The sequence below is a fragment of the Vidua chalybeata genome, chromosome 13, assembly GCF_026979565.1.
Source record: "Vidua chalybeata isolate OUT-0048 chromosome 13, bVidCha1 merged haplotype, whole genome shotgun sequence".
NCBI lineage: Eukaryota > Metazoa > Chordata > Aves > Passeriformes > Viduidae > Vidua > Vidua chalybeata.
Window position 1 is genome coordinate 444,059 of NC_071542.1, and position 4,975 is coordinate 449,033.

Here is a 4,975-nt window from a genome sequence, read left to right on the forward strand (position 1 = left end):
AAGCTGAGGAATGCTGCTTTTCTCACCTGTGACAAAGAGAATTTCCAAAGGCTTCACTCCCCCTCCATTATGTTGTTATGATGCCATGTTACAACTCTCACTTCTGGTGATTCAACCTTTAATTCTTTGAGCAACTAGTGTTTCACAAACCAGGGCCATAGTTCCAGAATGAAAAAACCACCACATTTAATGTATTTGTTCTGGCTCAGAGTTCTGGCCGTAGCACTATCAAGTATTAGATTCAAGATGAGCAGCCATTCCACTAATGAACTAGATAGTCTTCAGTTCTTCAGCCTTGAAAGTGTCTGGAAATTGAGACTAGGAGCACTACTTATTTCACTGCAATGTCCAATCTTATCTGGCCAACTTTTATCTTTGCAAGAGTAATTTTTCTGCTCCATGTCACACAGTAATATAAGATTTTTAAGAGTTTCGATGTTAGCAGAATATATGCCCTGTTCACTGGATTCTGCTCACTACTCACAACAGGAAAATAGGACCAAAACATACTCATCTTGGGACATCCATGAAAAATTACTCTGTCTCTTCATCCCTCACATAGCTACGCAGAGAAATCCCCTTTGATAGGGTTGCTGAACTGCCACGGAGAAATCAGCCAGCTGTTATTATTGCAGTGTGGCAAACAGTACAGAAGCACAAGAGGAGAGAAACACAGTGTTTTCTGTCTCCTCTGCTCTGACAGGTCATGCTTGCTTTCTCTGCCATCAGCACTCAATACCATATTGCAGCTGAAAGGAGCAATCCGAAAGGAGGGTTCTTTTCTTCCACACTCCAGCCTTAAGCCAAATCCTGTTTCTGAGACCTTGGTTCTATTGGTATCAGTTGAATACAGTGTATGCTGGCCAACACTGAGGCAGGGGCTGAAATTAGTTCATTGAGGTTTGGATACAGCTGAAGCTACCCCCCTGTAAGAACGAAACCAAGAGGGAGGATGACAGGGATCTATCTTTATTTTCTATCTTCTTTTAAGAATAAAATTAAAATAGTTGGGTGTTTTGTTATAAACAAGTTCCACTTCAGGAGAATCTGGATGTGCTTCTGCAATCAGCTGTGCCAAAGGAACTCCACAAGAAAGTGCCAGGCTTTGAGCTCGCTCAGAGCTGCTCAGGGATGCAGACAAAACTGCCTTGCCACATCAAGACTGAGCAGTCAATAACACTGTGTTGCAGGACATGTTGGCACAAGTCGTATCCCAGAGCAGCAGGAGCCCACCAACACCACAAAGGCTTGGCCTCCACCTCCAAGAAGCTGTGTGGTGGATGTAGGGGCTGGTACAAGCTGGAGAGGCAAGTAGTAGGGACAAAGCCAGTGAGCAGAAGGGCTGTTTTGCCATTACAAGAAAAGATGCCACTCTTAGCAATTACCTTTTCTACCTGTGTCTAAAACAGCCCTGATGCACAGTTTGTGAGGGCTCAGCAAGGTACTGGTGTGGGCCTCAAAGTGTCTGAAGCCAGTGAGTGCAGCAATTTCTCTGTTTCATTTCTAGGAAGGCTCAAGCTAAGCTGTTGTGCTGCTCAAGCAAATGTCCTTCAGAAAACTTTCCCATCAACTGGAAAATACCAACTCAGGTTTCCATTCCAGTTGGCAACTACTATCCAAGTAGTAAAGCATGAGCTATGTAACGAGCTTGTAGGAGTTTTGATTAAAAACAGGCTCTGGAGACGTGAGCAACCCTGAATAACTGGGAACTTTCTTCTTACAGGCTTGAAGCTGTTCTCCTCAGCTTCATTTGCAGTCTGGCATGATAGAAGTTCCTTTCTTTAATAATTTCAGTGTGGAAGCTTTATCACTTGATTGACTTTTGTGAAGGTATAATAAACTTACTGGTGCATGGGTAAATTCCTATGAACAGAGACTAGAACTGGTCCAGGGTCTTAGTTTTATGGCTCATTGTTGAAAGTGCAAAGGCCAAATTGCATTTTGTGAGTCCTCTTGGATTTAAAAGCCTTCAAATCTAGGCAGTCAAGGATTTGGAGTGAATTTACTGGCCAAAAGCCTTGCAGTTTTCTTTTGCTTTTTTTTTTTTTTTTTTTTTTTTTCCATTGCTGAGATTAAGCTCCTTTGGGAACATGGATGTTGAATAATGCCATGGCAGCCAAAAGAGACGGTTTTATCCAATTTTTGTATAACAAGTAATGAATTCACATGCACACACATACCCCTAGATGAGGTGATGGAAGCAGAGTAGAGTTACTGTACTGTGTTGCATCCACAAAAATTAAGTCTCATGATGTCTGAGTGTTAAATGGTTGCTTAGCAGAATAGGGTCCCGTAAGCTTCAGGCAGCTGCTCTCTGCACACAGGAGGAAGGGACTTTTACAGGCAAAGGACAATGGAGCACCTCTAAAACCAAAGGACAATGGAGCACCTAAGGGTTACATAAGTGGTTTGTTGATTATTTGATAGCATGTGGATGCCTGGAAAGGGCCCCAGGGATTTCACAGATAATAAGACTTGAGTCTTCCAGATTCAAGTCAAAGAGACACTGTCTGTGGCTCTAGGTAATCAGCCAGGGGACAGAGCCTGGCTCACAGTTACATCTATCAGTGGGCAAGCAGAAACTTCCCCTCATGTGTCTGTGTTCTAAGCAACGCTTTTGTCACTTGGGCTGGAAACCCTCTGTGGTTCTAAGCACTGACTGGTGACAAACATGGCCCACCTCTGTCTGGATGGCTGCTGATTGACCACTGGATGCATAAGCACCACCCCACATCTGCTGTCTTGCACATCCCTGTGCCCTACAAGCCAAACTCCTGAGCCCTGCAGGATGATGCTGATGGCCAAAGGATTTCTGACAGTAGAAATGAATGCATGAGGGAACTTTCCTTGTGAGCGTATTGCATACTACTGTTTATGTTTTGAGAGCATTTCTCCACACAAAGGCAGCAGAATACAGCCATCTAAGAAGGTAGAAGTCTTCCTCCTTGAAGTTTAAAGGCTTTGTCTTGCCATTGTCTGAACAGTCCTTGAATGGATGCAGTACAAGTGAGTATTCAGTATTATGCCTAAACATAACTTTCTACAGCTGTTTTAGATATCCTTTGTATCCAAGACATCTGCACAAAGCAGGATCTTCAGGGAACCTGTACCTTTTTTTGGAAGGACAGCAGCAGACCAGGAACAGAGCCTGAGGGCATCACAACTGGGGTGGCTGTGGCTGGGCAAGTGACTGCCAGCCTCTGTGCCTGCAGGCCTGGGACAGAGCACTGCACATGCCATGATGATAAGCCACTGCTACAGCGAGACAAAGAAAGGGTTACACGGGTATCTGCAGCAACATGGCACATGGGTAACATTTCACAACAACAAGACCTACCCACATGAGTGGAACACTAGGATCCAGTGGCCACATTCTCTGCCCTAAGGCAAGAAGAGTTCATTTTAGGATTTTCCTTTGATTTTCTATACTTTATTCTTAAGTTGCTTTCATAAAACATTTATTGTTTTTCTTCAAGAAAAATAAACATCCTAACCAGTAAACAGATCAGACAGTGAAGCTGGAATCAAAATAATTCACAGTGGGAAACTCAAAATATGAAAAAAATTCTCAGCAGAAATGTGACACTGCATTGAATAGTTCAGTTCACAGATATCTGTCTCCCCAGCTCTTTTTGTGTGGATCAGAGCTGTCCCACTGTGTGCTGTATGCTCTGAGACCTAGAGCTGCTTTAGCTCAAGTGATCTTCTTGCACACCGAGTGCACACTGAGTGCAAAAAGAACATTTCTGCTAACAGGAAACCCCAAATCCCACATGGCTGCAGAATCCAGAGTCTTTGAAAATTTTTCAAATACATGCTCTCTGAGCACTGCCATGGCAGAAGTGGGACAACCTGATGCTCTGCTGACATGATTTGTGGCAGGCACACAGTTCTTTGGCCAAGTTCTCAGAACAACAAGGAGCAAGGGAACTAAACTCTTTTACAAGCTTGAATAAGATGTGCCATTAGAATTTGCTGTATGGTCACACATTGCAACCAGAAAAGAAGGTGGTGAGGCTTGAAATGGTTTCTGCAGCTGACAATACCACAGTCTTCTGCCTGATACTGCTCTCTCCTGCAAAAACCAGCGGCTCATGAGGAGAGGCAGTTCAGTTGCTCAAGCAGAAAGGATGTGACAGCCTAGGTGACTGTCTGAACTACTGCCTGTCTTAAAAGCCCTGCAGATATGTATCTCAACATTAACCTTCACAGGATGTTCATGTGGAGCTAGGGGACTGATTTCATCATAAGTCTGATGAGTTCACAGAAAGTTTTCAAAGTGCTGAAGCTACTGGTATGGGAGATAAAGGTGCAATTGGAGTAGTAGTGTTCTTACAGAATTGCAGACAGGAATAGCTATAGTGGGTCAGTGTAAAGGTCCTCTCTCCTCCAGAATTCGGTGCCTAAGACTCTTCTCTGAGACTTCTGGGAGCCTGCATATCAAGGTTACCCAGAAAGATCCTGTGAGCACTAATATATAGTCCATGTCAGTGCTGAGATTCTGCTGCTTTTAAGATGCTGATGATGTCTGAAGCTATTCCTTTCCATTTCTCTTGCTGTAGCTGGGAGATTTTTTAAATGTTCCGTATGTGGAAATTTGTGTAGACCTGACACTATGTCATAATGATACATAGTGAGTCTGGAACATCTAAATAATGATATTAATTTGCATGATCCTCTGTAGGGCGTGCCAGGACATCAGCAATGACTGCAGTGAGAAAGCCTGTCTCTGAAGTAAGCACCTAATAACTCTTTTTGCAGGAGTTTTTAACACTGAGCTTAGGCATGTGGCAAGGCTAGAGACTGTGAACATATTGCAGTTATTACGGAGCTTGAAGTCCAAGTTCCTTTTAAGACACGTCACTGGTAATGTGTTTTAATCAGAAGTATTTTAGTGAAGTAAATTGGAAGCATCTGGACCTGACTGGTATCCTGTTCTTTCAAGTGTGATTTACACCGTAATTCCTTTAATGAA

General features: G+C 43.3%; 1 long non-coding RNA gene across 1 annotated transcript; it reads right to left on the bottom strand.

Annotated features, from left to right (window-relative positions):
* Positions 1 to 2,916: 2,916 nt before the first annotated feature.
* On the bottom strand, positions 2,917 to 4,509 carry LOC128794813 (uncharacterized). The gene is made up of 4 exons (XR_008433274.1): positions 4,337 to 4,509; positions 3,338 to 3,381; positions 3,111 to 3,255; positions 2,917 to 2,986 (listed from the first exon to the last, which is right to left on the bottom strand). It is a non-coding gene; the product is annotated as an uncharacterized LOC128794813 (long non-coding RNA).
* Between the last annotated feature and the right edge of the window lie 466 nt (positions 4,510 to 4,975).